The sequence below is a fragment of the Mandrillus leucophaeus genome, unplaced genomic scaffold, assembly GCF_000951045.1.
Source record: "Mandrillus leucophaeus isolate KB7577 unplaced genomic scaffold, Mleu.le_1.0 Scaffold13, whole genome shotgun sequence".
In the NCBI taxonomy this organism is placed as follows: Eukaryota; Metazoa; Chordata; class Mammalia; order Primates; family Cercopithecidae; genus Mandrillus; species Mandrillus leucophaeus.
Window position 1 is genome coordinate 941175 of NW_012101254.1, and position 16465 is coordinate 957639.

The window sequence follows — 16465 nt, forward strand, 5'->3', positions numbered from 1 at the left end:
AAAAAAAAAAAAAAAATTGATGTGAACTTTTCCACTCCTTGAGAATTTGTTACATAAATGATTGGTGCTTTTAAAAAACATGTTAGTTCCAGTTAAGACTGGTTGTAAACACACACACACAGGATCATACCTTCTATACGTTCCTACAATGTGTTTATTTCATTGACCATGTCTACACATAGGGAACTACTTCATTTGATAAATAACTGCACTGTATTCTCTAGTAGCAACTCTCAAACCAGTTTTCTCTTTTTAATTTTCCAAACTTGTATGAACTGAGTTTTGTGAAATTCAATGAGTTAGTAGAAAAATAATCTCACACATGGATGTCGTAACAATGTCACATTATTATAAGCGTTTCTAGGCCGAGCACGGTGGCTCACGCCTGTAATCCCAGCACTTTGTGAGGCCGAGGCAGGCGGATCACGTGAGGTTGGGAGTTCGAGACCAGCCTGACCAACATGGAGAAACCTCGTCTCTACTAAAAATACAAAATTAGCCGGGCATGGTAGGGCATGCCTGTAATCCCAGCTATTCAGGAGGCTGAGGCAGGAGATCGCTTGAACCCAGGAGGTGGAAGTTGCAGTGAGCCAAGATCGGGCCACTGCACTCCAGCCTGGCCAACAAGAGCAAAACTCTGTCTCAAAAAAAAAAAGAGTTTCTAAATACTTACTCTAACTTACTCTGTTTCTATTCTTATCTTATTGTGGAATTTAACAGTTTGCTGACTGGTATTGTTATACAAATCATACTTCAATAGCACTGCTCTATGGTAGAGATACACCCTGATTGTCTAGTACCCTGTTATCATTCAGGCTATATCCTGAGAATTTCTTCTCTTTATGATAAAAGTTTATGCTGTTCGCATTTATTGGGATAATTATTTCTTTTCCTGATATCTCATTTTATGTTTCCTGTTTGTTATACTCCCTTGCAGTTTTTTGCTCCCCCTACCCAGGTCCATTTTTCTCCCATTTTCTGTCTTAATTGAAATTAATTTCCTTTGTTCCCTCCCTTTGTTCTCTAATGTGGAAAGGAGCAAGCTATGGCCCATGGACCAAATCTACTCTGCTGCCTGACTTTGTATATATGGCCCATAAGAAGAATGTTTTGTGATGTGAAAAAATTACATGAAATTAAAATTTCAGTGTTTATTTATAAATAAGGTTTTATTGGCACTCAGCCATACCCATCTGTTTATGTATACTGCCTGTGGCTGCTTCAGTATTACAATGACAGAGGAAATAGGTACAAGAGAGATAGTATGGACCACAACCTAAAATATTACCTAGTCCCTTACAAAATAGTCCCTTGTTGACCCCTATTGTAGTGGTTTGGAAATTGTATACCCCGTTTTCTTCTTTTAGAATTCGCCCTTAAAATATTTTCACCCTTCTATTTTTGACAAATGCATTTAAACATCTAAGTCTATCAACATTGGGTTAATAAATAATAACCCCCGAACAAAAAAGCATGCCCTCAATTCTATCACTAATTAGAGTTTAGTTTAAATTTAAATTTCTTAAAATAGTAGTAATATTAAAAAGGATATGCTTTCCTCTTGCCTTTCTTATAAGATTTGTAGAAATCACCCAACAGCTGTAAAAAATATTATTTTACTGCAACAGCAATTATATAATAATTACTGTAAGTATTATTATAACTAACACATTCCTTAAACTTGACAGAAACATTTATTATTATTTAGATTTGACCATAAGTTTGCTGGCTTCTTTGCTCATCATTTCTTCTTGTTGCCTATGTCTTTCTCTTAGTTCTCTTCAAAATAATTTATTTTAAAAAATGTCTGAGTCTTTGCATTCCTGAAATGTATTTGTTTTATTCTCAATTTTAGAGGCTAGTTTGGCTAAAAACAGAATTTTGCAGTTCCAAATCATTTTCTCCTCAGAATATCAAAGCAATTTTCTGTAGTTTTCTATCATTGAATATGGCTAGTAAGAAATCTAGCTATACAAATTTGTACAGACAGCTAAGTTTTCGTAATTGGGTAATTTATTGCTTTCTTCTGGAAGCTTTTATAATTTTCTCTTCATTAAAAGAAATTTAATGAATTCCTTTTATAGAAATTTATTAGAGTTAGTCTAGGTATGGAACTTTTTTCATTAATTCTGCCCTGCAGTTGGTAAACTCTTCTAATATTTGAGTCTTTCTTTAATATAGAAAACATTCCTTCCATTTAAGAAGATACATTTTTTTATCTTCATCCTCTCATATTTTCACCTGGAAATTCTGGAAATTCTGTTAGATGTTAAAACTTTTGGATCTCTCCTCTCACACTTTTCATTTCTTTGCCATTTGACAACTTTAAGGATAATCCCTTGGCTTGATCATCTAACTAATTTGTCAGCTAGCTATACCTGTTCTACTAATTTAGTTTATTTCAAAAATCATATTCTTAATCTTCAAGATTTGCAAGCGGTCTTTTTCATAGTAGCTATTTTTAGGAACAAATTGTGTAATTATAATAAAAAGGTTTACTGTGTGCTTACTACATGTCTAATATTGTTCTGAGCATTTGTCGCTAATTCAATTAATTCTCAAGACAACCTTATGAAATAAGTAAAATTATTATCCCTATTTTATGAATGAGGAAACTGGGAGACATTGAGGGCTAAAGACATGGTAAGTGGTAAAACCAGATTTTAAACACAGGCAGTCTGACACTAAACTTGATGTTTCTAAATCACTGTACTAAACAGCCTCTCTGCATAGATACTTCAACTTTCCACAGGTATTAATTACATAGTTTAAATTCTCCTCAGATAATTACTTATTCATCAGAGATTAGATTTTCCAGTTTTTAGTACTAGATACTGTTTAACATTTTCCTTGAATGTTTACTAATTCTGCAGAGTCTCATACTTGTAAAGGATGTTCTAGACTGAACAATACTGACAGATCCAATGTATTTCTGCATTCCAAGTGAGAAAACCTCTTGCTCCCCATGTGGGATGGAAGTGGTAGCAATATCCATGAGGTTTTGCTATAAAACTTTTCTAATATTTTGTTCTATCTTCTAGAAACTCCAAGCCAATATTTCTAAATATTTTTTACTTCCTTTAGCTTAAATGTTTTTCTATTTTTTTCCCCATAAAAAAATCACAGGAATACCTGGCAAGGGTTTTGTTTTTTTTCCATTTCATTGTCATCAGTGCAAATTTTATCCATGTTTAAAGTGTTACTCAGATTTTTCTTAATGTTGAGATCCTCAAAAATCACATTTTAATGACATTTATTTCATATTTCCATGCGCTTATGATAGTGCAACCTGTATCGTTAAAATTAGTATATATAATTTGTCTTTTTCATACTTTTCCACTGCGGGATATTCTGTCTTTAACCTGAATTTCTCAGACGAGGGCTGGGAGTCTGGCAGGTTTATAAAGATAGAATCTGTATATCCTGGCATAGCTCCACTACCACTATCTTCTTTCTAAAACCTCATTTATGTTATCAGCATTGCCTTCTCAAAGCAGTTGTAAGTAATCCCTGGGCATACTCTATTGTCCAAACCTAGCTCATCATTTTAGAACCTAGTTTTGACTTACATTCCCTTTTACTAAGTTTTAGAGTTGCCTAGGGAGGGAAAAAAATAACTATTTACTTGAATGTGTATTTTGGCATTATGCATTCTTAATAAAAAGTAAGGCTTTTCACAACTTTTTTTTTTTTCATTTCAGTGTAGATGAATATAATTTAGGGAGTAACGAAAACATCAGCACTACTCACCAATGCTCTAATAACTGAATCTCAACAATAGGGTAAAATTTATCACTGTTGTACTCATAGTAACTCAATATGGCATCTACTGTGGCACTATGAATATGACACCAGAAGCAAAAAGCAAGGCAGAAGAAAGATAGACAACTGCTCCTTCAACATTATTTTCAATCCTGAATAAAGGATGTGGATGCAACCAAGGAAATGCTACCCATAGTCCTCTATTAAATGAGAATGTACAATAGGAACAGATGCAAATTTTATATAAACTTTTATCACAAAGATCATAAGAAAATACTGTATTTACTGAGTGTGGATCTGTCCATAATAATAGTAGTTATACAAATAAATCAGGGAATTCAGTAACAACTTAATTTTTCAGAATTTCAACTTTTATTAGGGTGCTAAATGCTGGAGAGACAAAGTTAGGGAAGATCTATCTTTTCTGAACTCACATTACAAACTGGGTAATGCTCTCCACATCCCTCTTCTAGGATGATTAATTTCCACGAAGGCTTTTAAAAACTCTGATGAGAGGTAATTTTATGACCTTTTGGCAGCAATAATCCTGTTGTAGTATGCCTGTATCATTAGGTTTCAAATGTGACTGTGCTGAAAATACAAGATAGAAATCAAAGTATAAAATATGAGCAAGTAATAATTACATAATATTCTAACAAACTTAATTCTAAATATAATTTCAAACTTGAAACACCAAAAAGTGGAGAAAAATGGAGAAACCAGTTGTACTACAAATTTCACTAGACTCCACAAACATAATCATATATACATGCAGACAGTAAAAATTCTTGCTTGACACTGAGGCTTCTTGGTTGTGATTACAATTTTGGGGTTCATGTTAACATGAGAGAGACCAAACTAATCTTTCATATTATATGAGATTGGAAATTTGACCAATTTTCTTAATGAGTTAATTGTCTGAGATATTTCTTCCTGTTGCAAAACTGATTCCTAAGTACATTGCTAGCTGTGCACACTGAGAGCACCTATAATCAAAGACATCCCAGTAGTGATTAACATATGGTAGGCAGAATAATCATCCCCCAAAAGGTGTCCACATCTTAATTCCTGGAACTGTGAATGCACCGTGTTATACGACAAAGGAGAATTAAGAATGCTAATCAGATGAATTTAACGTAGTGAGATTAGCTTAGATTACTCTGGTGGGCTCAGTGTAATCATAAGTGTCATTAAAGGTGGGAGAGAAACCCCATAAATATATATATACCTACTATGTACCTATGAAAATGAAAAATAATTTTTTTAAGTGGAAGAAGGAGGCACAAGATGACTTAGTACTGATGTGAGAAGGACTCAACCAGCCAATGCTGGCTTTGAAGACAGAAGAAGCGGCCACAAGCCAAGGAATGTAGGCATCCATTAGAAGCTAGAAAAGGCTAGGAAACAGATCCCATACCAATCCTACAGAAAGAAACCAGTCCTGCCAATGCCTTGATTTCAGCCCAGCAGAACCCACATCAAACCTCTAAAACTGTTATATAATAAATTTGTGTCCTTTAAACCACTCTATATTTGTAGTGTAAGCAGCAATAGGAAACTATAAAGAGCATAGTAAGTGCCTAGATTTTAGTTTCTCACATCATTCTTCAAAAAAAGGGATCTAGAGCTCCCTAGAGAAATGCTGAGTCTAGGGATGGGGCAAGGAAGAATACAAGATGAACCTGGAGAATTTAAAGTGCCAAAAAATAAGTGGTTAAAAGAAAAAAGATGGTAGTATGTCAAAAGGACACAAGAGCCAACCTTCAGGAACTCCCAGGCTGGGCGCAGTGGCTCATGCCTATAATCTCAGCACTTTGGGAAGCCAAGGCAGGAGGATGGCTTGAGCTCAGGAGTTCAAGACCAACCTGGGCAACATAGCGAGACCCCCCCACTTCTCTACAAAAAAAAATAAAAAGTTGTTTTTTAAATTTATTTTAAATTAGCCAGGCAAGGTGGCATGTACCTATAGTCCCAGCTATTAAGGAGGCTGAGGCAGAAGGATTGCTTGAGCCCAGGAGGTCAAGGATGCAGTGAGCTGTGAACGCACCACCGCACACCAGCCTGGATGACAGAGCAAGACCTTGTCTCAAGAAAAGAAAACTCCCAATGGCCAAAGCTAGCCATTACTTTCAGTGGCAAAATAATGATAGTACCGGACTATAATCTAAAAAATAAATATCAATGAGTCCATACTGATATAATTAAATTACTAATTAAATAAATGGGGAGTAGGGGCAAATTTTTTCCACAGAGGTATGAATAATATATATAAATACTCTACGCTCCAGGAGGTGGAGCTTCATTCCTTTCCTCCAACAGCCAGCGTTTGAGTGTGGGCTGTGCTTAGTGGATAGAGTATGTAAATGTAAAGGGGAAAACAGCATCTTTTCAGTAGACAAACCTGACAGATACCACCTAACTAAGTGATTAAGCTTAACATCACCAGTGATAAGTCAGGCTGATATCATGAATCTCTCTGATATGAGAAGGGTACTTCACCTCTGCAGTATTCTACCCCCAAGCCTACAGCTCTAGTCTAATCATGAGAAAACATCAGAAAAACCCAAACTGAGGAACATTCTACAAAATGTCCAACCAGTACTTTTCAAAGGCACCACGAAAAGCAAGAAAATACTATCACAAAATGAAGAAAGACTACGGAGATACAATGACTAGAAGCAAGATGGTATTCTCAATTGGATCCTAGAACCACAAAAGGACATTAGTGGAAAAATTGGTGAAGTCTGAATAAAGTCCATTGTTAATAGTATTGTATCAAAATTAACCTCTTGTTTTGACAGATACACCATATAACATCAGAGAAGCTGGGTGAAAAAGATAGGAAAATTCTCTGTACTGTTCTTACAAATTTTCAATAAATCTAAAATGATTCCATATAAAAAGTTTACTTTAGAACATCTATTTGTTGATGTAAACTTCTGTTTGACTAAAAAAATACACAAATAATGGCCATTTTCCATTCAAAATCAAGACCTAAATAATCTTATTTGGAATTTGCTTACTATACCATATTACTTGGTTGTAATAATTGAAGATTATCAGTAACAGCATTTCTAAAGATATAGTTTTGACATTATTTTCATTGTGGAAGAACATTTTTAATTCTTGGCTACATAATATGTCCCTGCCTGGTATTCATTACACAGCAGTGTAACACTCAGAAACATCTGACTTCAAGCATAAGGAAAATATCTTCTGTAAGATTTGTTATAAGAAATAAATGGGGAAAAGCCATATATTTTCAATGACATATATAATAAATACAACAGCTAATTCATTTTCCCCCCGGGTCTTACAATGTTGCCTTTCTCTTTTAAAATACCTGCACAATTTACAGATACTTAGCCATAAGACAAAGAACAACAAAGAAGGCACTGGAGTCAAATTATCTATTAAAGTTACCAACTTTGAGATACAGTTGGGTTCATCTTGCATATCTTTTCTATTATTATTGCAAACTGCCGTTTCAAAGTTGGTTCAAAACTGATTATTATATGATTTATTTCATTTGTGTTTTTCCACCAAATACAAAGTAGATTCAAAACCCTAAATCTCTCTCCAATTCTGTATTTCTTTCTACTGAAGTTACCGTTATAAAAGCATGTCTTTCAGATAATTTTAGAATGTAATTATTAATTTAAGCAAAGGAATTCCTCAATTTTCAGCAGACCTGAGGGTACTAAAAGTAGTAGAGGTGAAATTCGCTTCCTAGCTCACATCTGGGATATCTAGCAGCCTAACGCAATGTAAATCTGCTGAGGTATTAGAAATAGTACACATCAACAGGATATCCAATTTAGGTAACCAATTGCATTAATGTCAGTAAGTGATTGATTAGATAACCTTAAAGCTCCGAGCCATTTCTCCTGGCCAAAGAAACTGTCAACTTCACACAGCTCAGGGCTTGAGCTCTATTCAGAAGTCAGCTAACACATTCAAAACAAAAGCTTCAGTTAAGTTACTTAGATTTCAGTGCCATCCTAAAAAATTACTTAGTTCTCAATGTCATTCTAGAAAGAAGGGTAATCCTGGTAAACTGCCTGGCAGATGATTTAAATGAATTGAACCTTTCTTTTCTTCCCAATGGAAGTAAGGACTAAGCTCTAATTTTTTATCTTGCCCAAATTCCTTTCTAAGGGATCTAGGGAATCACGCCCTACAAACCATAAATTCTCATCACATGAGCTTTGTTTAACCCTGTATATTGTGACTTACTTTCCAGTCTTACTCAGGCATAACAAGGGAAAAAAATCAAAATGTTTTACCCCAAAATATATTACCTTGCCATACCTTGAAATTGCCTTGAATAGTCTTTTGTGGGAAAAATCCACATTCTATAGAGAATCCCAATCACCCTTTGTTTTACTTCCTTTCTTTCCAGATCTAGGAGATAATCAACTAAGAGCCAGACACCCTTTTGAATCTGATAAGAAACATTTTACAACCTGCTCGCTCTCTCTGAAGTTTGCTATCTGAGAGATTCCTCTGCACAAAAAAACTTGGTCTCAGCAATCCTTTACCTTAACCTAAACAATCCTTTCCATTAATCCCAGGTCCTCACATAAACTCAGCCAATTGTAAACCAGTAAATGTTTAAATTTACCTATAGCCTGAAAGCCCCTGCTTTAAGTTGTCCTGCCTTTCTGAACCAAACCAATGTATTTCTTAAAAGTATTTGATTGATGTTCCATGGCTCCCTAAAATATATAAACCCAAGCTGTACCCCGACCACTTTGGGCACATGTTCTCAGGACCTCTTGAGGGCTGTGTTACGGGCCATAGTCAGTCACATTTGGCTCAGAATAAATCTCTTCAAATATTTTACAGAGTTTGACTCTTTTCGTCAACAAAAGTATATCTCCACTACTTACCAGGCCATGCATTAAAACTCATCTCGGCCAAGCAATGCTGGCAACCAAAACTACAAAATCAACAATTACCAAAACTTATGTTTCAAATGCCAGTAGAATTGCTAAAATGAAATAATTTGTTATACATCTAAAAATAAGCAGAGATGTATGTGTGTCTTCCAGGCAACAGAACTAAAATATGTTTAATATATTCTACTTTACTTGATGGTTTTCATAAAAATTTTCATTCATGACTAGCATTAATAAAATTTACTGAATGAGTAAATCAAACAATGGATACATTTCTCATGGCTTGGTGAAATAGGGGAAAGCAAGTTACATCAGGATGCTTTTGGCTATAAATAACAGAATACTAATCTAAAAGTCATATAAACAATTTGAGTTTACGCTTCTCACATAAAATAAAGTCTGGCCCCAACGCTAAGTTCAGGAGCCGGGATCTCCCATTCTACTATGCCATCCTCGTGATGTCTGAGGACCTCCCCCTCTTTGAGGGAATGTTTGCAAAAGCTGCAAGCCTCAGGTGCTAACACAATACTGACCACAAGCCGAAGCACTGGCCCTTCACTGACTTCTTTCATCTTATTAAGGAGGAATATCTTTCGCAGAGACTCCAAGACTCTCCCATAAGACCCTTTGGTTAGACTGGCGCAAACAACCATCCCTGCTGACAGGAGGCTGAGAAAGCCAGTATCAAGTATTTTCATTCTCTGTCATAGGATGTGTGCATCACCGTGGTTCACTGTTAAGATTAGTAAAGTCCTACTTCTGGCCTTTAGTTGTTAATATGTGGAATAACACAGGGGAAGAAGGCTGTTGTGAAGTTTTATATGATCAGTTAATAGGATATCATAATCTAATAAATGCAATAAAGAAGGCCAGGACATCAGAAAGTTTGCTGTGACAGTAATAGCTATAGTATAGTTAATAAGTAGCCAGGAATCCTTGACTAGAAGCCCTCTTTGAAGAAAGAGTCACAAGTGGAGCCTCAAACACACTAGCTGCAGAGATTCATTCCAGGAAGGCTCGAGCTGTTGTTACTTTTGGGTAATAAGGCACCTTTGCCTAATGTAGGTAGCAAAACTGATGCCTATGATTGCACTAAAGGAACTGGCAGGAGTGGAGTGTTACTGAGTCCCATGGGGCGTCTTCTACAGTTTGGGAAGGAACAACTAGCATGTACGTTTCCTGGCACAAAATCACCAATAAGATGAATCTATTCATCTTAACAGATTCATCAATAAGATGAATCCATTCATCTTATTCTTCTTGTTATGAGCAGGAGAGCAGCATGAAATTGTGTTGAATTAAAAAAAGAAGCCACCAAACTGGATAGAGTCGAAAATATTCATGACTTTGTTCTAATTTTAGTGAAAGTCTGTTTTAAGTAGGAGGAAGCTGGTAAGAAAGGGGGTAAAGTTTCTTTCTCACAGGAGGTAAAGTTAGGCATTACAAATTTTAAATATGTCAGATAGACATCTATTATTTGTGGTTAACATATGATAGTAAATAAAATTAAGGTGACTTCAATAAATTTAGTAATTCTTAAAACTGTGTTGGCAATGGCACATTTATTTACACAAATTTATAATGCTTATAAATACATCAATAAACTACAGATCAAACTGGAAATCTGACCACATGAGTCTTTCCAATTCCCATATCACTATATTGAACCACTTTCATGTTAACAGCAGCATGCATTACAATCATGTTCCTATAGTGTACTAAAAAGGTAAACAACACATTGTAACCGAGTTGTTTTTATTCAGGATCTTTAAAAAGAAAAATTCATATGTAAAAATACCAACAGCATGTAAAATAAAATTCTAATCATTTCATCAGATTTGACTAAAAAAATTATTTAATATTTTGGCAGTTTATATTCTGGCAGGCTGAACTTCTGAACAGCTTCCTAATCAGTTTCCATTATCCTGTGAAAGCAGACCACTACAGGAACTTCTACATATGCAGTAACAGTCTTCGTATGTCTTGAAGAACTGAGAATGGATGAAAGCATTCATCAGAGGCCATGCTGTTCCTGCTGGCTTCTCTCTGATCTCACTCTGAATAATCCAGATATATTACAATGTGTGACTTTCCTAGTTTCCACCACTATACTACATTGCAGAATGTAATGCTTTAGAATTCCAGAATTACCTAACAATTTAATATGAAATCATGAGGTCATATCAGGAAAATTTCTGGCTTAATCCATGACTTGGCCAGGTTTTAAATCACTATCTCTTTAATATTACTCTACTTTTCATGCTTTCTAAAAGGCTCAAACTCTTTTCTCACTCTAGAGTGATTAATGATCCACAGAAACCAAGAAGCCATGAGTTGGGCACGTACAATTGGCACATGCATTTCCTGGCACAAAATCACTAAGCAAATGGACTTTTTATGACAGTTTTAAGTTTAATATTTCATTTCACTAGTTATTAAGTGGTCATAAAATTGGCTAAAAGTAAAAATCTACATATGCAGTACCATCAGAGAGATGGTAGAGAGTTGAACTCTACGAAACATTTTTTCTTAAAATCCATTCTGTGTATCTTAATAAATTCTAAACAGTTTAGTTAATTTAACAAACTCTTTATAACTTGACCTAAAATCTAAATACTCATAATGATTTATTTCCTACCCTGTTACATAGGTCTGTTGCTTTTATACTTTAAGAAAAGAACTTTCTATTCTAAACTCTCATCCATTTCCCAACCTGGCATTACAGATACAGTGTTTTCCTTTAGTCATTTGCACAAGAATTAAATAGACCAGATAATTATATTCTAAACATCTGGTAAGCAAACATTTATTTGAAAAAAAAATGTGAACAGCAATCTTAAATACACTCCCTAAAATTACACCAAATTGTCAACAAGTTAAAACTGGTATAGTCTCAAACAGTATATAGTTGACCACTACAATGCATCCATTCTTTTCCCTATCATTTCCTCCTACAAACTCCAACTTTAATTCCCTTTTTAACTCTCATTGGCAAACATGCTGTTTTGTTTGCTGTTTACATTTATGCCTTGATTAAATTACTCTGTATTTGTTTGCTTTCGAGATTCTAAAATCTTTTTTTCTCCAATCCAAAATCTGTTCCCATTAGTAGCTTGCATTCTCATGAAATCCTATCAAGCTTACAAATAGTTAAGAGCCTACAATGGGTAAGGTACTCTATAAATAGCTTATAACTCAGGAAGGAAAAGAAAATAAACAAATGGAAAAGTTAAGACTGAAATACTTAAATAGGGGCTCAAGACGAATTTTCCTCTTGTCTTGCAGAAGGACAGGTCTGGAATGATAAAAATGACTATACCAGTACAGAGTAGGAGAAATAAACACTCAGTGGTCAAGGAAAGAGATTATGGACCATAAGTCTAATATGAATTTCTGTAAGGTAAGGGGTAGGAGAGTGTATCCACCTTCATAAACCAATATCCAAAGTGGGCCTCAGGATAAACAAGAGAATAATCCCTTAGGCACAGGACATACATCAGGTATTCAAAGCTGACAGAAGTAACACACAGAGAGGAAGTTGAGAAGACTCTAGCCCTACTGGGTATTTAAGGGTGGGACTGAAGGAAGGGAAGGATAATCCAAAGGACCAAGCTATCAGGAGCTCAGCTGTAATCTGGAAGCTACTAACAGCATAATTGGCAAGAGAATATTTTTATATTTTGAGAAAAACTAGGATTTGGTAACTAATTGAAGAAAGAATGAGTCAGGGATGATTCCTGTATTGCACAGAGAGAAACTAAGTAATCTCTAAATTTTATGTCAAGTCTAAAATCCTATGCTTCAGGAATCTTTTTCTTAACAGTTAAAAAGGAAAAAAGTCCTTAAGCAGTTTCCATTTTCTAGCATGATGGAGTTAAGACTCTATCGGTCAAATCGTCTCTGTAGAAAACAATGACAAAATTTGGACATAAGATAAAGGTAATCATTAGAAGGTACTAGAGAGGGAGCAGAAGCAGACAGACTGGTGGGAGTTCATGTTCACTTGCAAGAAGGAAGATGGAAAGCTCTAAGAGTATGTTCCCTTCTCCAAAGCTTTCAGCCTCGGGCTAAAGGCAGTCCACAGAAAAATATGTGGATACAACACACAACTACAGCAGTGCTGAAAGAAAATGTATAGTCCTAAACATCTGTGTTAAAAAAGGAACATGGTATCAGATCAAAGGCTTAAGCTTCAATGTCAAGAAACTAAAACACTTTTTAAAAAGCAAATTAAGCCCAGAGAACATAAAAGTTAGGAAATAATAAAGATAAGAATAGAAATCAGTAAAACTAAAAACACAGATTGATGAGGGGAGGGGAAGAAATCAATGAAACCAAAAGCTGATTATTTTAGGGGAGAGGGGCAAATCAAAAAAACTGACAAAACTCCAGCCAGATTGAACAAGAAAAGTGAGAAATAAAGGAGGGGATTAACTACAGACTCTTTAAGCATTAAAAAATTAACAAAATATTATTAACAACTTGATGCCTTAGTTTGACACTTCAGTTTGACAACTTAGATAACACAATTTCTTGAAAAGAAAAATTACAAGAAACAGAAGTAAAGAATTCTATAACAACTCAAAAAATTTAGTTTGTAATTAAAAAGACACCCACTAAAGAAAATTCCATGCTTAGATGGCTTCACTGGTGAATTCCTTTAATCATTTAAAAAGGAAATAACATCAGTCCTATACAAACTCTTAACAGAAAACATGCAAGGAGAGAACACTGACCATCTGATTTTATAAGGTCACAAACAGATATGTATCTCACAAGAAAAAAGAACAAAATCCCTAATTAACACAGATATAAAAACTCTTTAAAGCTATTAGCATATTGAATCCAACAATATATAAAAAAGTTAAGTGGAGATAATCCTAGAAATGTAAGGTTAGTTTACCATCAGAGATTAATCAATGCAATTTAACATATTAATAGAACAAGGGAGAAAACTCATCTTATCATTTTAATAGATACAGAAAAAGCATTAAAACCAAATTCAACACCATTTTATGATAAAAGTCACAGCAAATCAGGAATAGAAGGGAACTCCTCAACCTAATTAAGAGCATCTGTGAAAAATCTACAGTTAGCATTATACTCTACAGTGAAAGGCTCAAGGCTTTCTACCTAAGATCAGGAACATGGCAAGGATGTCTGCTTTCAACACTTCTACTTAACATTTTACTAAAAGAATAGCCACTGCAGTAAGGCAAAAAATAAAAAATAAAAAATAAATAAAAAAAAAAAAGGTATAGAAGTTGAATATTAAAATTAAAATAATATTTACATACAAGCAATGTGATTATGAATATAGAAACCCTAAGGAACCCACAAAGCAGGCAGAATAGTTGAATTCAGAAAAGTTGCAAGATACAAAACTCAACTGCATTTCTATAAACTGGCAGCAAACAACTGGAAAGTACAGATTTAAAACAACTCCAAAATAGCATGAATCAAAAATATGCAGAAACAAATCAAATGCAAGTTGTGAAAGACCTTTATATGAAAAACTACAAGTACTGCAAAGGGAAATTAGATTGAATTAAATCACAATAAAAATCTTGAGGATTTTTTGAAGAAATTACCAAGCTTATTTTAAAATTTTAATAGAGAGGAAAAATACTCAAATAGTTGAAAAAAAAATTTAAAATAACTGTTGATTTCAATTCTTGCTATAAAATTACAGTATCATGACAGTGTGATATTGATGAAATAACACTTACCGGACAACTAATTTTCAAAAAAAGGCGTTAAGTTAGTTCAGTGGATAGTGGGCAGACTTTTCAATAAAAGCTGATGGAAAACTGGAAAGCTGTATAGGAAAAAAATAAACCTTGACCCTGCCTCACAATAAAAATTGCATCAAAATGGGTCATACATAAAGTTAAGAAGTAAGACCATTAAACTTCTTGGGAGGAGAAAATATTTGTGACACAAGGTTAGACAATGAAAGAACAGTAAGAAGAAATGGATTAAAAAGACCTCATGAAGATAAAGTTTGCTCTTTGAAAGACAGGTTTAAAAAAAGTAAAAAGGCAAACCACAGTCTGGGGTAAAAAATTGCAAAAATCATATCTATAAAGAGCCTATATCCAGAATTTTCGAAGAACTCTTATAGAGCAATAAAGAAGAAACAACCCATAAAGGAGAAAATATACGACTAGAACCATCACAAAACATGCTGTATGAATGGCCAATGAGCACATGAGAAGAGGATCAAAATCCCTAGTCTTAAAAGAAAAATTGTTGCCACAACAAACGCACAAAAATAGCTGAAGTCAGAAAGACTGATAATACCTAATGCTGACAAGGATATGGGACACCTGGAACTCTCTCTTACATTACTGGTAAAAATGTAAAATGGGAAAAATTGTATGGAAGTAAATTAGAAAGTTAAAGACACATTTACCATATTATCTAGGGGTTTGGGTGCAAAAGGGCACAAGGATACAACTAACTCATCTGTTGTGAGTTACATGACAATATGCAATTTAAAACTGGTTAATTTTATTGAATATAAGTAATACATTAAAAGTAATAGAAGGGTATGGTAAATAAAACAGCATAGTACTTATGCATAATAAAATAAAACCTGATAAAATGTGACATTTTCAAACTAATCAAGAAAAGATTACTTATTCAGAAAAGAGTACTGGGCTGAGTAGCTATTTGGGGCGATAAACAAGAAGTCCCTTTCCTCCAGATTTTTTTGTTTAATAACTTTTTTTTTTTTTTTTAAGAGACAGGGTCTTACTCTGCCACCCAGGCTAGAGTGCAGTGGTACAATCATAGCTCAATGTAGCCTTAAACTCCTGGGCTCAACTCCTCAGCCAACCAAAAAGCTGGAATTACCATGCCCAGCTCCCCTAGCTTAGACCAGAATAACCATGACAAGTGAAACCATAAAAGCATGATGGAAAAGCTAAGTTTGCTATAAAATCCAGATGACATAAAAGATTAATCAGTTTGCACAAAAACAGTATTTCCACTAGAAAAAAAAATAACCTAAACAAAGAAAAAGGACAAAAGACAGAGGAAATATTAGCAACTCACCCCAGACAAAATGTTAATATTTCTACTGAGAATTCGTATAACCCAAAAGGATAAAGACTAACATTCCAATAGAAAAATGTCCAGCCTCTGCTGGGCGCAGTGGCGCGTGCCTGCAGTCCCAGCTACTTAGGAGGCTGAAGCTGGAGGACTGCTTGAGTCCAGGAGTTCTGGGTTGTAGTGCCCTATGCCTATCAGGTGTCTGCACTAAGTTCGGCAATCAATATGGTGACCTCCTTGCAGCCGGGGACCACGAGGTTGCCTAAGGAGGGGTGAACCCGCCCAGGTCGGAAACGGAGCAGGTAAAAACTCCCGTGCTGATCAGAAAAATGTCCAGCCTCATCACCTTTAAGAAAAATAAATATGGCCGGGGGTGGTGGCTCACGCCTATAATCCTAGCACTTTGGGAGGCTAAGGCGGGCGAACCACGAGGTCAGGAGTTCAAGAACGGCCTGGCCAACATGGTGAAACCCCGTCTCTACTTAAAATACAAAAATTAGCTGGGCGTGGTGGCAGGCGCCTGTAATCCCAGCTACTTGGGGGGCTGAGGCAGGAGAATTGCTTGAACCCAGGAGGCGAGGTTGCGCCACTGCACTCTAGCTTGGGGGACAAGAGGCAGACTTCGTCTCAAAAAAAAAAAAAATTAAAAAAAATAGAAAGGAAAAGAAAGAAAAATAAATATAAACCTACATTGAAATATCTTCTTTATCTAACTATGTTTGACAAAGACCCAGGTATTTCATAGC

The 16465-nt window shown here is 35.1% G+C and overlaps 1 protein-coding gene across 4 annotated transcripts in view; it reads right to left on the reverse strand.

Annotated features, from left to right (window-relative positions):
* LCLAT1 (lysocardiolipin acyltransferase 1) overlaps nt 1–16465 on the reverse strand; it is a 224223-nt gene that overhangs the window by 95900 nt on the left and 111858 nt on the right. Inside the window, exon 3 of one of the 4 annotated variants that reach the window (XM_011972553.1) lies at nt 4197–4353. The exons of the other annotated variants lie outside the window; for them this stretch is intronic. The gene's annotated coding sequence lies outside the window, so the exon portion shown is untranslated. The remainder of the gene's footprint in view (nt 1–4196; nt 4354–16465) is intronic. 4 annotated transcript variants of the gene reach the window in all.